The sequence below is a fragment of the Meriones unguiculatus genome, chromosome 16 (assembly GCF_030254825.1).
Source record: "Meriones unguiculatus strain TT.TT164.6M chromosome 16, Bangor_MerUng_6.1, whole genome shotgun sequence".
Taxonomy (NCBI): Eukaryota; Metazoa; Chordata; class Mammalia; order Rodentia; family Muridae; genus Meriones; species Meriones unguiculatus.
In genome coordinates, this window is record NC_083363.1 from 43,791,466 (window position 1) to 43,814,259 (window position 22,794).

Below are 22,794 nucleotides of genomic sequence, written 5' to 3' on the forward strand. Positions count from 1 at the left end.
ACATTAAACTACGACGAAAAAAAAGAAAAGTATGTTCACTCCTGGGCATATATCCAAAAGAGGCTCAAGTACACTAAAAGGACATTTGCTCAACCATGTTTGTAGCAGCTTTATTTATAATAGCCAGAAGCTGGAAACAACCCAGATGCCCCTCAACTGAAGAATGGATGCAGAAATTGTGGTACATCTACACAATGGAATATTACTCAGCAATGAAAAATGAGGAAATCATGAAATTTGCAGGTAAATGGTGGGATCTGGAAAGGATCATCCTGAGTGAGTTGTCCCAGAAGCAAAAAGACACACATGGTATATACTCACTCATATAGACATACAACATAGGACAAATCCACTAAAACCTGTGCATCTAAAGAAACTAAGCAAGAGAGAGGACCCTAACTAAAATGTCCAATCCCCATCTGGAAAGGCAAAGAGGATGGACATCAGAAAAAGAAGAAAACAGGAAACAACCTAGGAACCTACCACAGAGGGCTTCTGAAAGCCTCTGCCCTACAGACTATCAAAGCAGATGCTGAGCCTGATGGGCAACTGTTGGGCAGAGTGAATGGAATTTTATGTAAGAACTGGGAAATAGTAAGAGCTGGAGAGGACAGGGTCTCCCCAAGGAGAGCAACAGAACAAGAAAATTTGAACACAGGGAACTTCCAAGAGACTTATACTCCAACCAAGGACTATTCATAGAGATAACCCAGAACCCCTGCACAGATGTAGCCCAGGGCAGTTCAGAGTCCAATTGGGTTACATAGTAATGTGAAAAGGGACTGCCTCTGACATAATCTGATTGGCCTGCTCTTTGATCACCTCCCCCTGGGGGGAGCAGCCTTACCAGGCCACAGTAGAGGACAATGCAGCCACTTTTGATGTGAACTGATAGACTAAGATCAGAAAGGAGAGGAGAACCTCCCCTATCAGTGGACTTGGGGAGTGGCATGCATGCAGAGGGAGGAGGGAGGGTGAGATTGGGAAGGGAGGAGGGAGGGGCTTATGGGGGGATGCAGAATGAATAAAGTGTAATTGATGAAAAATTAAAAAAAAAAGAAAAGTATGTGCCTATGTTTTAGGGCACTTTTCGTTCAGTTCTCTGCTACATTAAGTAATAATAACTGGTGGCTATCAGAATCATCTCAGCTTTTAAGGCATATGAATGCCTACATTCCATGCTCAGTAAACGAATTCATTCAGAAGCTGCTGAGGCCAATACATGAACACTCAGATAGTTACAGTGTGGAGCAGGTCAAAATCCACTGTTTTGTTGTCACTGGATGCCAGCAGTGTTGAAACTCACGGTTAACTCTGGTTATTCATTACTTATAATGACTTATTGTCATTGTAACCAAGTTACTAATATCAATAACTTAAGGGAAGGTGCGTTTTGGTTTACATTTTCATAGATATCAGTCAATCGGGTGGATAGTTCACAGCATAGCAGCTTACAACACTATGGTCAGGAAGCAGAGTAAAAGGAATACAGGAAAGTACCAAGGCAAGATATAGCTCTCAGGGATACATCTTCAACAACCTTCCAACTAATTGGCCTCAGAGACTCCTATTGACCACATTCCAGTAATGCCATCTCATTTAGAGTCTGTCAGGAGATTAAGTCATTCATTAAATCCAGAAACATGCTTTTTTTAAACTCCTAGGCAGTCTCCAAGGTGAGTCACAAACCAGCCCGTCATAGGCAGTCACGGTCAAGTACCACATGGAGATACAAGATGACTTCCCCAGTGCGTGAGTCGCTCTGCTCCCTAGCTCTGCCTCTGCACAAAGCTCGTTTTTAAACTGAAGTCAAGTAAAGTTAGTGTCAGCCCCCCTCATTTCTCTGGCTATCACAGGTGACAGATCTGTCCCTAGTATTTCAATTCTGAACATGTCATTGTTTTTATGTCATCACCCCATTCATTGTTGCAGAGCTCATGCCTGTCAGTTCCCATTCATCTGGGAGAGTCAGCCTACACTAACAACCAGAAGCCCCACCTGTGCCCCTGACCACATCTGTCAGAAAGGGACTGACACCAGGCACAGCAGACATTAGCTCCCGTCACCTGCCACTTCAGAACCTGGTTAGGTAACATTAAAGAGTGTTGAAATTTCTACTTAGCAACCACACCATCCAACACCACAGCTAAAGACAAATGGCAAAGTGAATGATGAATCATGATGGACAATCAGAGGCTGTTGGGTTTTGAGTCAAATGTTCCAGGTGTGATTTAGGTGCCTTTCTTGAACATGCCAAGCCCCTGCAGGAAAGACAGGAAAGACGGGATACAAATTGAGAGGAGTGATAGGATACACTTCATGCTGTATTCCTGTCAGGAAAAATCATCTTGCTATTTAATTGCCCAGGTAGGTACCAAAACTGGAACTTGTGACAAATCCTATTGGTTGTAAGCGAAGTTAGAGGCATACATGGTCCCCTTGTTTTCTACACCATATTTCCTAGTGGAAGAGTTTAAAGATATATTAAAACATACGTACTGACAATGCATCATTTTTTTGTACTTAATTATCTGTATTTCTGCAAAGTCTTAGGTAAATGAATATTGGAAGGACAGTGTAGTCACAGATTATATGGGTCCCACTTAATGTCTTGAAAGGTTTGGAGAATTACCTCTACTTGCGTGAAAATATTTGAAGAAGATTGGGAAACATAGCCATTGTTTTCTCATATACTTATCACCCCCAAATCATCCACCACACAAGTTTATAAAAGTGCAATAACAGTGATTGCCTCCTCCTACTGATTCAGAGAGAGCATCATCCTTTACATAGGATCCTAGAGTCTGGCAATATCCTGATTTCAAAGCAGCCAGTGTTTATAGAAATCAGAGAGCCACACTGGTAGGATGAGTATCACTTTATAATATCAGACATATCGAGAAATAAATATTTTCCATTGATTTCTTCATTCAGTATTAACTGAGCTCCTGATACAATAAACAAATTCCAGGTATTTTTACAAGAATCTGAGATGAGATAGTAGCAATGCATATATTCCTTAAAGAATGGCTTGGTTTAAATGGCTTATTCGTTCATTATAGTGGGAAGAAGCCATATAGTCAATATAGTAAAAACGACAGTAGAGGGGCTCTTGTTACTTCGAAGTGGGAGTGTACATGGTTTTATATATGGAAAGTCCTATGTGTGTTTCCTAATGACACAAGAAAAGATGCAGTTATAATGAAAAGATGAAATTTTAACTGAAGTTTTAGTTACTAATTTTCTCATAAGACAGCCTCTCTAACCATGAAAGTCACTGTGGGTATTTAATGTGCTTGCTTTACACATATATTTTATTATTCAGGAAAATTCATACCTTAGGTGTCACGCTATATGTATCACGACATATATCATATATATCACTTATATAAAATACCCAGTTTTAAAAGCTCAATTTTTTATCAGTCACTTAAGACAGTTTGATAGAAGAGGCATATCCCAATGTACTAAGCACACAAAAATTAATTGAAATGCTAACACTCTGAACAATAATAAAATACTAGACATTTACAGACCAATTAATTAAAATATATGAGTTATAATACCCACTATGAATATGAGCTAGGCTCCTCTCTACCAACAAGCATGCATTGAATGGGACCTAGGCCCCCTACACATATGTAGCAGATGAGCAGCTTGTTCTTCTTGTGGATTGCCTAAAAAATGGAGCAAGGGCTGTCTCTAACTCTGATTTTTTGCTTTGAATTCCTTTTCTATAGCTTGGTTGCCTTGTCTGGCCTCAGTGGGAGAGGATGGCCTTAGACTTTCTGTGACTTGATGAGCCAGGGTGGGTTGGTACCATGGGAAAATCCTCCCCTGAGGAAAAGGGGAGGTGGAGGGGAGAGTGAGATGTCAGGGAGGGACTGGGAGAAGAGGATGGAGTGGGCTACAATAGGCTGTAAAGTAATTAAATGAATTAATTAATGAAAGAAAAGAAAAAAAGAATATGTGATGCTAGTATGGCATTCATTTTTCTTATTTATTTTGAACATTTTTAATATTATCATTTATTACAATTTATTCAATTTGTATCCCGACTGTGGTCTCCTCCCTTATCACCTTCCAGTTCCACTCTCCCTCGATCTTCTCCCCTATACCCCTCCCCTAGTCCACTGATAGGGGAGGTCTTCCTTCCCTTCTATCTGACCTCATTGTGCTAGCTTCATTGTCTTCCTCTGTGGCCTGGCAAGGTGTACCTGCCCCCCCCCCCTAGTGGGAGGTGATCAGAGAGCCTGCCACTGAGTTCATATCAAAGACAGCCCCTGTTCCCCTTACTAAGGAACACACTTGGAGACTGAGTCTATGGGCTATATCTGAGCAGGGGTTTTAGGTCGTCTCCACGCATTGCCTTGATTGGCTTATCAGTCTCTGCAGGGCTCCCAGGGCTCAGGTTTGTTTTTATTTGTTTTTTTTAGTTTTTTTTTTTTTTTTTGGATGTGTTGGTCTCCTTTTGGAGCTCCTGTTCCCTACAGGTCATTCTTTCAAAAAATTCCATGTCCTTTGCCTAAAGTTTGGTTATGAGTCTCAGCCTCTGCTTCAATACCTCAATCAATACTCTTTTAGAGGCCCTTTGTGGTAGGCTCCTGTCCTGTTCCCTATATTCTCCTTCTTCCAATATCTATCAAGTGTGTCCTTCTGAATGAGGATTGAGCATCTTCCCTAGGGTCTTCCTTGTCATTTGGCCTCTTTAGGAGTACAGATTTTAGTATGTTTATCCTATATTATATGGCTAATATCCACTTATGAGTGAGTATATCCCATGTGTGCCTTTCTGCTCCTGGGTTAACTCACACAAGATGATTTCTAGTTTCCACCATTTGCCTGCAAATTTCATGATTTTCTTGTTTTGAATAGCTGAGTAATATTCCACTGTGTAAATGTACCACAATTTCTGTATCCATTCCTCCATTAAGGGACATCTAGGCTGTTTCCAGATTGTGGATATTATGAATAGAGCTGCTAAGAACATGGTTGAGCAAATGTCCTTGTTGTATAATTGAGCATACTTTGGATATATGCCTACGAATGATATAGCAGGATCTTGAGGTAGCACTATTCTTAATTGTCTGAGAAAGTGCCAGATTGATTTCCAAAATGATTGCACAAGTTTACATTCCCACCAACAATGGAGGAGGGTTCGCCTATCTCCACAACCTCTCCAGCATGTGTTGTCACTTGAGTTTTTGATCTTAGCCATACTGATGGGTATAAGGTGAAATCTAATTGTCATTTGATTTGCATTTCCCTGAAGGCTAAGGATGTTAAACAATTCTTTAAGTGTGTCCCTGCCTTTCGATATTCCTCTATTGAGAATTCTCTGTTTGGCTTTGTACCCCATTTTTTAATTGGATTACTTGATTTGTTGGTGTTTAACTTCTTAATTTCTTTGTATATTCTGGACATTAGCCCTATGTCAGATAAAAAGGTTGGTGAAGATCCTTTGCCAATTTGTAGGCTGTTGGTTTGTTCTGATGACAGTGTACAGAATCAAATAGAAGACCTAGAAATAAACCCACACACCTACGGATATTTTATTTTTTACAAAGAAGCCAAAACAATACAATGGAAAAAAGATAGCATATTCAACAAATGGTGATGGTCTAACTGGATGCCTACATGTAGAAAAATGCAAATAGATCTATATTTACCATCCTACATAAAACTAAAGTCCAAGTGTATCAACAACATAAAACCAGACATACTAAACCTGTTAGAAGAAAAATTTGGGAAGAGCCTTGAACTCATTGGCACAGAAGACAACTTCCTGAACAGGACACCAACAGCACAGGCTCTAAGATCAACAGTCGATAAATGGGACCTCATGAAACTGAAAAGCTTCTGTAAAGCAAAGGACATTGTCATCAGGGCATTCATTTTTTTAATAAGTTCCATCAGTCATTCATATTCACTTGGCATATGAAATCTTTTTATGCATCACAAAATGATCAGAGGGACTTAAAGTATTTCAAACCAAGGGACAAGGAGTTCCTTTTGCATGTGCATGAAACCTGTCTATCTTTTGCTAAGACTAAAATACAACCACAACTCATGTGGACTGAATTCAGCATAACGTTCATTAATAAGAAGATAAGAGAAATATTCCTCAGCTCAAGTCTGGTAATGTGAATTAAAATCACTCATGAAACTAGAGCAGGGAGAGAGAAAAGATACTCATGACATACATGGTAAGAGAATACCTTTGACTCTTTCCAATCTAGCCCCTTTTTGCTCCTGCTACGGGTATGCTATGAATCAAAACAGACTGAAAGAACTGATTACAAGAGGTCCTGATCCTTGTATTTCCTGAAAGTATTGAGTACTAGAAGAGGGTATTGTTTTTCTTTTGACCAAAGAAAAGCAAGCTTTGGAGACTCAGAAACACTCTGCAGGTGGCAAGGGCTTCTTTGCAGTGACATTTTGCCTGTACAGACAGTAAGAGAAAAACACCACACATGGGGAAAAATGTAAAGGAAAAGCACATTGTGGACCATCAAAACTCTAGTTTAAGTCCGCCACTTTGAGAGAAATAAAAAGGGAGCATTTAATCTTCATGGCAAAGTAGAATTATAAGGCAACCCTCATGACTTGATTCACATCCCTCTTCCAACTCTTATCCCCCATTTCCTAGTCTTGATTGAGGGCATGTCCTGCAGGCAGAAACTGCTGGGATGTGTATGTGATTGATGGAATGTTGCTCAGTACCTTCTGGACAAAAATGTGAAATGATCCTCTCCTGGAATTCACATGGTACAGTTTAGGTAATATTTGGCTTTAAGTATTGGCATGGTGTTCTTCCAGAGAGTTAAACAAAGACTTGGTATGTTTTTGGCCTTTTAGTGTCTCCAAAACACATATTTTTTTAAATCATTTTTGGCAAGAGATATGCAAGAATTATGCTACTGGTTCCACTCCCTAAATGATGAAGCATTGTTACAGTGTATTATCAGTCACTGTCATGACCTGTCATTTCTCAGTCATATACATGCTGTTATTGACATGATTGCTATGATAGTTAACACTAGCCAATACTTGGATGTTCACAAATATTTTCTGAAATAAAACAATGAATGAGTTAAAGAATAGCTAGTTGCCAGGCACAGTGGCACATGCCTGTAAATCTAAGCACCCAGGAAGGCAGAGGCAGGTGAATCTCTCTGAGTTTGACACCAGCTTAGTCTACAGCCTGAGTCCAGGACGGCCAAAGCTACCCAGAGAAAACTTGTCTAGGATAAATAAAGAATAACTTGTCTAATAGCATGAATTTTGAATTGAGCTCTTGAGTTACAAATGAAATTATATGGCATTTAGAACACAGGTAGTATACACTGTTACTCGCTATGGGCAGCCAATTATGAAGTATATTTGATAAGTTTTAGAGTTACTTAGTGGTCTGAAAGAGGCTTTTGCAACAGGCAGAAAGAATGTAGATTTGAATGTTTTGTTGAGAATATATTTCTTACCATCAGACAGTGTTAATGTATGCTAATATATACAGGCTGATAGCACTACCTGAGGTGTCCATGGCTCATTGGGAGTACTCAATGTACTCAATGATGTAAAAACAGAAATCTTGTTTGGTGTATATCAATAAAATAGTTTTGATTATTTTACTTATTTATAAAGGTTTATTAGTTTTTTAAGTTAATATATAGAATGATATGATGGGTTTTATTATGATATTTTCATATGTATATATATATGTATATAAAAATAGTTTACTAATATTAACCACTTATCAGCAAACACTTATCTTCCTCCATTTTAAATGACCCCTATTTCTGGTGCCCATCTTTCTAACAAACTCCTGCCTTCTGCTGCCATGTCCTATGCATTTTATTACCTTCGCCTATTCCAATTCTCCCTTTTCAGAAGATCACTTGGTATGTAGAAGTTGACTTTCTATGGAGTAAGAAAGTCAATTTCTAAAAGTTCACTAATCTGAATAATGAAAGGATCATGAATTCTTTATAGTACTACAATTGGGAAACTCAATTTTTATAAAACACTAAAAAAATATGAAACATAATAAGTTGTAGTGATATTGCTAGACACTTTATCCAGTTACAGTATGAAGAGATGTAAAATCAAGTCACTTAGTAGAGTCTCCGTTTTCTCATGTGTTCAAAGAATCAATTAGAAGAAATTAGGTATAACATCCCTTCAAGTTCAGTGTAAGCCAAAAACCTGAAATACTTTCTTGGTTCAGCAAAACTACAATCTCTCTACCAACATTGAGTGTGTGGTTCAGGAATTAGGTTTTGATCCCCTTATAAAGAGCGATACTCAACACCTGCATTTTCCTCCTCTTAAGTTGAGTACATACTGGGGAAACAGAATGGCAAACTGGCTTTCTGTTTAACAGGAAATAAATTACTCTTTCTCAAGAATGTGATATTGTAGCAACCGTGATTAGCGAGGAAAAAAAAAGGAATGTGTGTAATGTATTCATGAAGTCAAGCAAGTATTAATTTATTATCCTCCCAGTAGAAGCCACACTTTATGATAGAGTATACAGGGTAATAGGATTGAGAAGGAAAAGAGAGGTGCCATGGTGAGCTTTGACAGTTCTGATTAAGGTAAGAATTTCATCTGGTGAGAGAAGAGAGGGACATATCTCTCCGGAAAGGAATGATACGTAATTTGGAGAAATGTGAATGTTTAGGATGTCTTCAGAGTGTTAGAAGAGAAGTAGAATTAAAGAAGATTTGTCCTGGGAATGAAGGCTCAAAATATGAAGGCATTGCACCATAATAAGATGAGACATTAACATTTAATTAAGTGTAAGCAGCTTGAACTAACAAAGTTATAAGTTGAACCAACAAAAAAAATGACAAAGTCTAAACAATAAAACAAAAATGTGAAATGTACACTTAAATGTACTCACTTTCTAATGATGACTTTCTCTTTTCCAAATTACATATAACATAGGTAATACTCTTTATAAATGCTGAGTTAAGAATGTGATGATATTGGTATACTAAAAATCCATACACTCGTATGGGAGGTCATGTATTATTGGACCCAACTGCTTTACAATAATCTTGCCTCTGAGGGTCACCAGGAGAACGTGATGGAGACATGACAGAATGGGAGATGAGATATAGATATACTCTATTGTTGTTCCATAATCTTGCTCTTACAGAGAAAAAGCCTACGGAATTATGTAGGTCAGTCCATTCAATGGAGACATTTCTTAACCAGAAAGAATCCTCAGTCTCTATTGTAAATCTTACATCTCTTTGGCATGAGGTAACCTTGTCTTTCATCATGTGAAGAAACATAGAACAGGCTAGTTCTGTGCATATTAAGACAAACTCACAGGCACCACTGGGTCAGTATTCTTTCTCACTGTCCATTCATTTCCATTTTCCAACATCTACCCCCATTATTAGTGGACAGGATTGTAATGACCCTACATGAGAGGTGCCCTTTGCTTACATTTGCCAGTAAACTGCATGCAAAAAGGCTACTCATCTCTAAAAAAATCAAAGTACAAATAACAGTATATCCACTCAAATCATTTGATGTTGGTCCTTCTGCCACAGTCTTATGTCTCTTCTAGCATGTAACTGAAACTCCTGCTTCAGCAATTATTTAAAATTTATTTTGGTGATTATAAAGACCAATTCTTTTATATGTACATGACTGTATGTAAAAAAAATGTCTTCACAGAGTGATTGTGCCATCAAGACAGAAAACTTTGACTTTCAGAGCTCTGCAGTCTAGACAGAGTCAGGATATTGATGCTCGCTCACATGGAGAGTGGAGGCTGCCAAGGTCTCCAACCCTGTAGACAGGAGCACAAATCGTAAGACACATAGGCTGCCGAAGACAATGAGCAGGCCGGACACATGAGGGAAGGCTACCTAGAACAAAGGTACCTTTACAAATAAAAAGGAGAATTTGATTACATCAAGAAGGCTAAAGAGACTGAAGGAGGTCAGAGAGTAGGGATAGGAACACGGTAGCTCTACTCTTCTTGAAGCCATCTTCTCTCCTGACTGAATTAAGGTAGCCAAACTGCACATTAAACTGTCTTTCTCCATACCTCAATTCCACCTGCAAAGAAGAGGCAGACTTCCCACCTTATAGTGGAGACAGATTCCAGGACAAAAATTTCACACCTAGATTCCTTTGTTCTACCACTAAGAACTCAGCATAAGAACCCCCAAACTAGGTATGTCAAGGTTTCCTGACTACATAGTCTTTCCAGTTTCTTTTGGTGTTTGATCTCTAATCTATCTGTGACTACTTATCCATTTTAAAACAGAGAACACAAAAGTCAAAACCAAAAATATTTGCCTTTTCCAATTCTGTTGCTTGGCTTGGTGCCAAGTGTGAATGCTCTTTCTCCTGCTGCGTGACTGCCTTTCATTTCCTTTGACTCCTTTACAATAAGCACTCGTTAAATTAGCGAGCGCAAGCAAGCCCATACGTGCACATGCGCAGGCTCGCACATGGACCCGCACATACGCACACACTGAAAATTCGGATTCTGCCCGTTCTAATTACAAATCACCACCTGTGGTAAAATTATTGAAAAACAGATGAGCTTTTCATTCCAGCAATAGCCTTAAAACAAGCAGCAGTTTCAACTGCCAGTGTGATGTATAGACACCACAGAGGGCAGATGAGGGATTAATTAGGTCTGTCCTTGCACATTGCCAGGGGAGCACTTCTGTAGAGGTGATTGAAAACTAGAGAGAGTGGCATTAGTCTTCATTGTTGGTTAAAGGCAACAAAAATAAAGATGCAATTGAGTTGACAAAGCTCCAAGGTATGTGGCTGAATCATTTGGAGGTGTCAAAACGATCAAACTATAATTAATTAGCTAAAGTGTTATATTTAATCCCTCAACTTTAATGAAGAATTTTACATCCATGAACAAATAGCACAAGAGACGCCATCGGTTTCTGATATTTGCTAGGTTTGGGGGGAGGGGCGGTCATTAGGAGAAACTCAGGTTTTTTTCGCAGGCTGTAATGATCCACACCCTCTGCTTTTAATCTTACTGTCACTCTCCCTTTCCTCGGAGAGCAGTGGTGCTCTCCTCTGCATTTCTATGAGGACACCAACTGCAGGCACGCAGCCCCTCACTGCCACTGTGTGAGGTCTTCTTATGGGAGCAGAACAGCTTGGCTAGGATGGCAGTCTATGAGTACTTGCAGATTCTTTGGGCTATGTTTTGTAGCATTTTACCAAGTACTGGCTCTACTTTAGACCAGCATTGTAGCTGTTGATCATGAAATAATAAAAGACACAATTAACACATGTTAATTATGGTGAGGAAATAGTCATTGAATGTCTGGTAGGAAAACATATGTGATTGTGTTTTTTCCTGCTGTCTGTAAAGTTATTTTTGGTTGTTTTCTTTTTCTTTCTTTCTTCGTTTTGTTTGTCATTGTTGCTTTTCTTTTTCTTTTAATATAGGGCTTTTCTGTGTAGCCTTGACTGACGTGGACTCACTTTGTAGGTCTGTAAGTTTTACCCACTTGTTATTTTTATAAACTTGTTCTGAGTCCCCCAGGAAACTGGGGTGTTACACGCTTTCTGTGGGCCTAACTTAGGCACTTATAATGCTTGATTTCATGGTTTGTGTGATTCAGCTGGTTCTAAATAAAGGAAGAACTGAAATCTATTAATACTTAGCCTTTTAGGTTATCAGCTATTTATTAGCAGATTTTCTTCCTATCTTTATGTACAGTGTGTATTTATTATTTCATATGCATCTGATTTTCTTAAAATTGTATAGACTGTTACTTTCCTTGTTATAAAATTGTTGTTACAAAGATTCAGGATGGGTGGAATTAAACACACTTTGTTATAAATCAAAAGAAACAAGATAACTAGTATTCCAAAACTAAATGTTTCATAGCTTTGCTACAAAGGTCTGCCAATTTATTAAAAGGCGTAAAAGAAATAATTTTAAGAGGATTCTTTCAAAGGTTAGCTAATAAAAAGTTTATGTCAAAATAGTATATGTTACGCCTTTAAATATTTATTTATCTTAAAATATTTGTTTTAGTGACCCGTTATATGTAAACAAGTATTCAGAAATCAATTAGAGGTTGAGGGGATAACTGCACATTAGGGTTTGAGCTGATGACAGCCCAGCTGAGGCCCAAAGTTCAGATCACTAGCATCAGTGTAGATGCCAGGAGAACATTTGGCCCACCTGTAATCCTAGCTTTGCAGAGGCAGAAAGACAAGGGATCCCCACGAAAATCTGAACAGCTAGACTATAAGCCAAGTTATAAGCTTTGAATTCAAGAGACTACCTCCATATATAAAGTGGAGAGTGATTCAGAAAAATGTCCAGGGTCAACTTCACATATTTGCATGCGTGTCTACAAAACATGTGCACCTCCACACAGAGCATACACATTCACACACATACACACATAGAATACACATTCATACACACACATCATACACATTCACACACACATACACACACACACATGAATTAAAATGCATCTATATTAATTCCTGAGACAAGGATTAGGTTTAATATATGAACTGGTCAAAAAGGAGCAAAGATACATAACTATGTAATTTCTATATGTGTAGTGTAGAAGATAGCTTGTTAATCCCAGTATTCATTCTCAAGCTGGAAACAACTCAAAAGTTCTCAACACATTAATGAATCCCATTGTACTGACATACAATGGAATAGGACTCAGCATTCATTGAAGAAGAAATAAAATAAGCATGAGACACATTCAAGAAAATATTGTACCAAGCTGGTAAGTCCAGGCAACAAATATATATATAACAATTAACTTTTATTCTCACTAATAGGAAACTAACATATGGTGATAGAATTCTATGAATATATAGGGATGTTAGAGTGAGGAGGTAGGGGTAAGGACAAAAGTTTTCAGTGGAAATGTTCTTCAAAGTTTGTTTTATTAATTCTCCTATTGTCCTCCCCACCCCAACCTCCAGATCCCTCTCAAATATTTAAAGACCCAGAAGTTTTCTTTCTACTTTCATCATGTCTCCTATTTCCCTTACCTCTTTCCTCAACTCTGCTTTTTCTTCTCTGTGGTCTCCTTTCTCTTTTCATAGCATATGAAACCATGACCACTTAGATAAATGATAGACAGAGTGAAAGAGATGGAGATTAAAAGTACAAATATGCATGTGAAATAGAACATATGATATATGCTATTCTGTGTTTGAATTGCCTCATGTGTTTTAATACCTTAAAGATCCATTCAGTTTCCTGCAAATTCTGTAATTTCATGGGTTCCTTACAGGTGAAAAAAAAAAAAAAACTTGGTTGTGTATATATGCAGCACATTTCCATTACCGATTCATCTGTTCATGGCCACCTAAGCTATTTCCACTTGCTTACTATTGTGAATAATAAACATGGATTGTACAAATATCTCTTCAGTAAAACTTATAGTGCATAAATAGGATCACACAGAAGTACTGGGTTAAAATATTTGGAGAAACCCCCATAATAATCTCCATTATTGATATGCTAGTTTCCACTCCCATCAGGAATGAATATAGGTTCTTTCTTCCCTCCATCCTGACTGGCACAAGACTAAACCAAATCAGGACAAAACAATTGTCAAAGTGATAACTAATAAGTGCTAATAAAATGAATAGGCAGTTCTCAAAAGAAAAAAAAAACATAAGTGATAAATACATTTTTCAAGTGTTTGATATCTTTAGCCATTAAGTAAATTAAAGCTAATTGGATATTCCATCTCACTACAGTCACAATAGTTATCTATTTCTCTCCTTTTTTCCTATTTAAAAATAATTTAATTTAATTTTTGGTTTTTCAAACTTTATTTTTTATTAATTACAGATTATACACTTTGTATCCCAACTGTAGCCCTCTCCCTCATATCCTCCCTATCCCATCCTCCCTCCCTCTTTTCCACCCATGCCTCTTCCCCAATCCACTGATAGGGGAGGTCCTCCTCCTCTTCCTTCTGGTCCTACTCTATCAGGTCTCATCAGAAGTGGCTGCATTGTCCACCTCTGTGGCCTGGTAAGGCTGCTCCCCCCTGAGGGGGAGGTGATCAAAGAGCAGGCCACTGAATTTATGTCAGAGACAGTTCCTGTTCCCATAACTAGGGTACCCACTTGGATACTGAGCTGCCATGGGCTACTTCTGTGCAGGGGTTCTAGGTTATCTCCATGAATGGTCCTTGGTTGGATTATCAGTCTCAGAAAAGATCCCTGTGCACATTTTTTTCTCTCCTGTGGAGCTCCTGTCCCCTCCTGGTCTTTCTATCTCCCCCTTCTTTCATAAGATTCCCCGCACTCTGCCCAAAGTTTGGCTATTAGACACAGCCTCTGCTTTGATACCCTGCTGGGTAGAGTCTTTCAGAGTTCCTCTGTGGTAGGCTCCTGTCCTGTTCCCTGTTTTCTCCCTCTTCTGAGGTCTATCCTGTTTGCCTTTCTGAATGAGGACTGATCATTTTACTCTCGGTCCTCCTTGTTGATTAACTTCTTTATGTGTACAGATTTTAGTACAATTATCCTATATTATATATTTAATGTCCACTTATAAGTGAGTATATACCATGTGTATCTTTCTGCTTCTGGGATACCTCACTCAGGATGATCTTTTCTAGTTCCCACCATTTGCATGCAAATTTCATTATTTCTTTTTATTTTTCTTACTTAGAATAATAAAAGAGTAGTGTAATCAGAAAGCATTAACGTCTTTCCTTACCTTAGTAAGATAAATACAGGAATTATATACTTTTGACCTGAAAGGTGGAAAGTTTCTTAGAAAACAGATTATCAGGGAAATGTCCTCACTGATGAAGGAGCAGAAAGTGTTTTCAAAGAAAAAACAACTTTCTCATTTCTTTACTTTCCTTCCCCATTTAACCCATAAATCTTGTTCTAGTTCCCAAGTGATTTAAAGTTTGTGCCCTGTCATAAAATTGAGTTAACTCAACTTACACATTAAAACTGTTCTTGTCCACACAAATATTATCTATAGTCAATATTAGGTTCCTTGAACTAAGATGGTAGTCACAAAAATTGTCAACTTGGGTTGTCTCAAACCAATATAAAGTTATAATGAAGATGTAAACACAAGTGATACTTTGTTATCAATTCATACACTTTGAAATCTCTTCATCAGTTTCTTTTGCTTACAGAACAAAACAAAGCTAGGGTTTGGGGTAACCTTAAGCATCTGACACAGAAAGTAGTGATGGAGGCTTTTTAAATGCAGAATGCAATTCATATATCACCATCTCCTTAGCTTCTTTTCCTAGTTGCTGTGGATAAAAAACCTGATCAGAGGAACTTTAAAAAAGCAGGGTTTATTTTGCAATACAATTCAAAGAATAGTCCATTCTGGTGAGGAAGTTAAGGCAGCAAAAGCTTGAAGCAGCTGGTCATACTGCATTTGAAATGAGGAAGTGCACAAGGGAAAATTGCATGCTGCTCTTAAGTTCCTTTTGTTCAGTTATACACCTCAAGCAGAGAATGACACCGTCCAGAGTTTGCCTATCTTCCCATCCTAATCAACTTAATCAAGGTAATCTTCAACAGGGATGCTCAGAAGCCCATCCCACAGTTGATTCTAGATCCTTTCAAGTTCAAGTTGACAACACTAACCATTCCAAGCCCCAGATCTTCACCCAACTTAATTTTTATCCCCCAACCTGCCAAACCATTTTACAGACACTGACGTGCTATTTAAACAAATAGTCACGCTGTTAATAACATTTGACATTTAAATGTCTCTTCATATTTTTCGAACTGCTTTCAATACTATCTCATTTGATCTGCGAAACAACAGGGTAAGGTGATTGATAGCCCTCCATTTTACTGATCACTTGGAATCAAAGACTACAAGGTCTCCCAGAATACCACAGGAACAGAAGACATAGCTTGGTGTTGTATAAAAAAAAAAAAAAAAAAAGTCAATCGGAAGAAAGTATGGGGCTAAATATCCTGCCTCATTTGAATGCAGACACAATTTCCAATTACAATGACTGTTAGAACTATTGGGGAAGTTGGACAGCACATTGTTAGGCTTTAAGATGCTTACAATATATCTACCGCTTCCTTTATTTTCAAAGCATATGACGGTGTCTACCACTTACTTGTGGCTGAAAATATAAACATAGCATTTTCTTTTGCGTAGAGAGCACTCACTGTCTTTCACGGACATGTGTGCCTACTCTGGATGACAGTCTTTGTTTTGAGAAGGATCTTGAGCTATTTTTTTTTTTTTACTCTCCAACAGCAAAAAGTACATACACCACTGCATGTGTTTGGAAAGGGAAGCCAGTAGAGAAAGTGGATTGTGCTAGATGTGTAAGAATCAAGGAGAGGGCACCATGGAGAAACAGCTCATCAAACAGCTCCCGATAGGAGCTTATACTCAGGCAACATTATGGGAACTGGTGAGCTGCTGTTTCATTATAATGCTGATTTAGTGAGCATACCGTATAGTCTTGCAAGAATTTAGTTACTGGCAAATGAGGAAGGGGGAAAGCTTGGGACGACCTTTCAGCAAAGGAGTAGAAAAAAAATTTGAATCCCACTCATCTTCCATTTCTGTTTTAACTTCTCCCAGATCCCGAGCACATGCAGAGTGCAGTGTAGGGCAATCTAAACATATCCATTTCCAAATATCTCATATCTAAAAAAAAAAAAAAAAAGTAAGCCAGTATTGACAACTGTAGGAGCTGTATTTCCAGCCACAGGATGCAAGGAAAATGAGAGTGTCACATTTCTGCAGTGGACATGTAACATCACACACTGATGAAGTGGGATCACACTGCCACAGTATACTCTGCAGACATCAGTTACGTTTATGTTAGAAATGGTTGCAGTCAGTGTCCACACTTGGAAACTGTTGGATGCCAGGCAATTCTCCAGGCCTATGTAGCCTGTTCCATACTTTTGCAAATCACATGGTGCTGAGTCCACTGCCATTTATTTTTCTGTCCCCAAGAAAGGTGTTTGTTGTTGTTCAATAGTTTACTTTTCACATTTGCATAACTTCTCCGTTATCTCAACACACTCATAGTAACATCTAAATGCAAAAATAATCTTTTAGATTATTTCAGTCTTCTTGTATCTGTTGAGGCTTACTTTTTGACCAACTATATGCTTTATTTTGGAGAAGGTTCCAGAGGTGTTGATGTACCAACAGAGGACTATGCTTGGAGAGGACCTAGGCCCCCTGCTCAGATGTGGCTGATTGGCAGCTCAGTCTCCATGTGGATCTCTGAGTGAGGGGAGCAGGGGCTGCCTCTATTATGAAATCAGTTGACTGCTCTCTGATCACTCTCCCCTGATGATGCAGCCTTGCCAGGCCATGGAGGAAGAGGATCAAAACAGTCCTGATGAGACTTAACAAGCTATGGGCACATGGCAATAGTGGAGAATTCCCCCTTTCAGTGGACTAGGGGAAGGGGATGGGGGTAAGATGGAAGGAGGGTGGGACTGGGGAAGTTGAGGTAGGGTGCTTCAATCGGGATATATAATGAATAAATTGTGAAGAAAAATAAATGCTGGAAAAAAACTTTTGAGAAAGCTGAATGTGTCATAGTTTTCTGAAAGCAAATGGGCACGGATTGTGGTATGGACAGGCTTCATTGTTTTGACTTTGTTAAAGCTTGAAGGCCCCAGCTCTGTTAATCTGCCCTACCGAGTTCCTAGTTCCTCCTGCAATACTGTTCTATTGTAGACACTACTGTGTTTTCCAGAGTTTTCTTGGCAATTGTAGTGTGGTTCTTTTAATCAACAACTGGGCTGTATGTTATTGCATGTTCCATCTGGAAGACATCAAAGATCAATAGCTACAGAATTTCAAAACCTGTCAAATAAAAACTAGCTTCAGTTCTCTAGTTCCTGTTTCCAAATATTGAGGTATCTTTAAAGCCAAACACATCTGCCCAATATGGGATTCTCAGGACCAGAGAGGCTTCAGGTAACTTGGAAGTGGGGTAAAGGACACACACTGAAGAGGCCCTTTGTTCTCTGGCAGAATGCTAGCTATTTATTTACATTTCCTTGGTGTCGTTTTTTTCCCCCCAGATGGCTGGCAGAAGCCAGCCGAGCCTCTAGATCTGTACTTCTCAATTGGAAGACTTTGCCACCCTAAGGATATGTGACAATAACCAGACATATGATAAGTCACAGCATGGGAGGTGTTGAAGACTGGAAATACTGACATTAGGTCGCATGGAACAGCCATCAAAACTAAGAATTATCCTCACCACACTTGGATCGTTAAGTGTGAACACAAGAATTTTAGTAACAAAAAGGGAAATCATAGACATTTTTTTTACTTATGAAATGCCAATAAAGGAGTCATAATTATCAATTTAGCCATATTTAGGTAGGTGAGAGGATGTGGGCTTATGAGGATATGAAGGGGAACATACAGAGTCCAGAATAACCTGAATGTGAGGTGTAAAGTATTCACTCAAAGCTCATCCCTCCCCTGCTAGGCTTACTTAGGGATATTAAATATGTCTGTCTGTTAATTTCCTCCTTTGTCCTAATTGAAGGTTTGGCCAAGCAGGGTTTTTTTTTTTTTTTTTTTAATCGAGCTTTCTGGTTGCTCCTCTAAAGGACGATGCTCCTCTCCACTTTACTCAAAAAGGCAAGGCTGTGATCATAACAGTGCGTACTAGGTAGTTCAGCTTTACTGATTATATAACGGACATCTGACTAAATGAAAGTCCGAATTTCAGAAATTTTTCGGAGTGAGGAAATCAACAATAATGAATCATTTGAAAAGTGGAGACGAAGGACACCGTTATTAATAAAAACTCCTTGTTGTATGTGTACTGTGTCCTGGGTGCTTACTTACCATGTCTTTTATTTGCTCTCTCTGACTCTACACACTGAGGTAGGGCAGTGTATTTCCCTTGTCATATTGAAGTTTCCGAAGATCTCAGAAGGATTAGTTTTCTGGATGCACACACACACACCTGGAAAAATTAGTCAAGAGTTCATATATTGTTTGGTGATGCAGCGGATTCATGTACAAAACATCTAACACAAGCATCTATAATATATATAATATAATATAATATAATATAATATAATATAATATAATATAATATAATATAATATGTGACATATATAATATTCTATATGTAATATATGTTATATATGTCACATTATATAATATATACATGTGTCATCCATACATATCCTCAGGGATGTGAAGGCTATTATAATACTATTGCTCATACAAGAATCTCTGAATCAGTAGGGGCCTTGAAAAGGTTTTCCTAAGCCCCTTATCTGACCCATAAGTAAATCATACCCAGACAGTAACTGTGGTATGTGTCATGCCCAACCTTGTATCCTTTTTTTAAAGGTTTGTGACACTGATTTTACCTGAAAATATATATATGAGATGACACCGGATACAGTTGCCCCAAGTCTATTACTGAAGCAGAAAAACATACCTCCCCTCACTGGTCTCCCTGGTTCAAACTTCGGGAAGTAGAGAATTTGCTCTGAAATTCCCTTGCTCCATGCCTAAACAAAGCTTCAGTTTATTTACTTCCAGGCCATGGTAGAGAAAAGGAAGTTTTGTATGAAAACATATGCTTTATAAACTTCCTGTCCTTCCTTCCTTTTCTTGGCTTAGCTAGGCAAAACTCACTAAATGTTAAATCATAATGTCAGTGGGCTGAGATTAATGGTGATGTTTATTTTGCTATATTTGCTTTAGGATCCATTTCATGTTTTCACAAATTTAACAAATAATTGTACCTAGAACAACCAGACACTCCATAGCTTCCATTAGCCACGGTTGGATTTGAACTGGTGACCTTAAGGGGCAAGGCTACACATCACATTATGGATGCCCCAGGCCAGGAGGTTCACTCACTGGCTGTTGCTTTAATGTAATGCCGACAGCAAGATCAGCCCTGGGAATTCTCCCCAGTATGTGGATCCTGAGGTCTTAGAAATTCTGCCTTCGAGAGTTCTTCCCTTTGAGCGGAGTTTGGATCTATTAACTAGCAACATTTTTAGAGAAACTGCAGAGGGATAAAGGATGGTGTGTAATCGGACAGTTCTGCTGGAGAAAAAGTAGAATATCAGGTTATAGCTGTCTGATTTCCCATCAGGCTGGTTGATAGCTCAAGTCACCAGTGCCCATGTTAGAGGAAATAGTCGAGAGCATTAATGATTTGCTGGTACCCAGGGACACGATGAACAGTTTAAAAATACTGCCCCTCAATGGGAGAGAATGTATTTCTATTAAGGGACCAGAATTGTGCTACGCTTGTTGGAATTTTTGCTTGTGCACAGGAATTTAGCTCGAGGTCTATGTCTGTCACTAAAATTGACAACTGCCTATGGCTCTGCACAATTGAAACGTAGATCTTAAATTTCACATCATTATCCAAATAAAATATATCTGCCAAGGGGGACTGGTATTACACAGTTAGAGGACTATGATACCAGTCGTCTGATTAACATATTGAGAGGAATATAAGAATTTCTCACCTCTTTTTTCCAGAGAGAACTGGCTGGGGAGCTCTTGCTAAATGGACTAATTGATCGGCCTCCCTGTACTAAGCAGAAAGATGCTCAGCAACTGCCTGGCCTGTGGAGGCAGGGCTTTCCTGTAATATATGTCAGTGCAAGAAGGGACAGGGTTCAAAGAAGAGGTTTCCCTAATCCCATCTTCTAAAAGGAACCATTAACCCCCGATTATCTAATCCAGAGCAATCGCTCCTGGGCTACAGACTGAAGGGGAAGGAGGAGGGAGGTCTCACAAGTGCATTTTTCTTCTCAGTCTTGACACCATGATTTAGATTAGTCATAAAATTGCCAAAGCCAAAATCAAGAAAAAAATATCTCCAATATGTATGTATGTATCTAAGAATTTTTATAATGGAATAGAAGTTTACTATAAAAACACATTGGCAGTTTTTAACATAAACTATGTGGTTTTTATTGTATATTAGTCACTTGTTTTATGGTGTAGGGAGCAATTCTACATTGTGCTATACAGGTTAAGAGAAAATGTATATAGACAGTTATCATATGTAACTCACAAGTTTAGACCACAATGATTTAAGTAATCATAGGCACATATGTTTATTCAAATTGCAAGAAAAGTTTGACATAAAAACCATTGCAAATTTTATTATTCCAAGTGAAAGTAGAGATGACTTTTTACTTAACACACCAGTGACATTTAGAGTGCCTTTAAGAACTGACAACCAGCTAACAATTGCAATCATTCTGTGGCATCATGGGAATTCAATTAGCCTTAATTTCCAGAAGTGTCATTCCATAGTAATTTCCATCAGACTACAATCACATTCTTCACTGATAGGTATATTGATAGCATTTTATTCAAAACAGACCAATGCCTTTGTCATATAGTGGGTTAACTCATGTCTCATCCTTCTGCCATTAAAAAAAAAAACTCTGAAATATGGTTTATACCTTCAAATTCTGCATACTGTTGTGTTCAGACATGGCTTTAAAATGAAGATTACTGATGGTTTCTTCACTCAAAGATTTCTAAAGTTAACATCATTTTCCTTTTTAAAAATTCCAGATGCATATTATAAAGTCAGTAAAAATGAACTGCCTGATACGAACTGCTGCTATCAGGATATTGTATGTTTCATGAGGTGAGAATGCTCAACTTACTCTAACGGAGCAACCGCATGGTCTCTTAGAAGCAAAACAAGGAGCTCTATGATGTCACTGTTCACTCTGAGAACAGAGTCAAATCACTGCAGTTCCTTCACCTTTGCCTACCGACAGGAAGTGGGAAGAGGAAGTTTTCCCTTCTCTTGCACATACATTCCTTCTATACTAATATTATGATCTTAAGGGAAAGGGGAAAAAACAGTAAAGAATATGCCAGATGCAGCTCTCCATTCTGTATCTTGATTTCCTACTCTAAAACCACGTCTCAAATTAATCTAGAGGATTCAGTGATTAATTAGTACATGAAATCAAAGGAATTTGTCCACTGACCAGGCCTACCTTTGTTGTCTGAGACCAGGTGCCTAAATTGTATTGGGACAAATGTGATGTTATTTTATATTATGCTAGAGTACCTTACTCACATGAAGGGGAAAAAATTTTGGAGATAATTTGATTTCTTTCCTGACTTACTAAACCACTCTATACTGTTTCAATTTGTGGCAATATATTATGCTGTTTTTCATAGGCATATCTTGCTCTGTAGTTCTTATGGTTGATCTGTTCTTAAATTCTCTGGTACCTGAACTGACATATGTGAATTTTTACCCTTACACCACTTTACTAATGGATGGAAAGACAGATGTGACATAATGGACAGTATTTAATCAGCAGGAACATTAGAATGAACTGTATGGCTCTCCTTTACATTATTTGGTTTGTGAGCCTATGCTGATATCCCTCTGTGTTTGTGGTAAACACCAACCAAGGAACTATCTATTTCCTGCCACATGGGCCATGGGGTTGAGAAACTGCGATCTACGAACTTAAGTTTTACTGGGACAAAGTGCCAGGCTATCCTGTACTATACTAGAGTTCCTTACTGCCATGCAGGAGAATAACATAAAAAAATGAAGACTCATTCATTCTGACTCTCTAGCATCACATGCAAGTAAGGTGAGATTATGTTGATCACTTTGTGCTTTGAAGGTGACTGTAAGATAAACTCTACACATTCCATAATGTACTGAAATTTATTGCAAGAAAAAAATGTTGGCTTTTAAATAACTGGTAGATGTGCAAAGTATGACAGAACTTGCTTGATTTGGAGACATCCACAAATCACTTTGT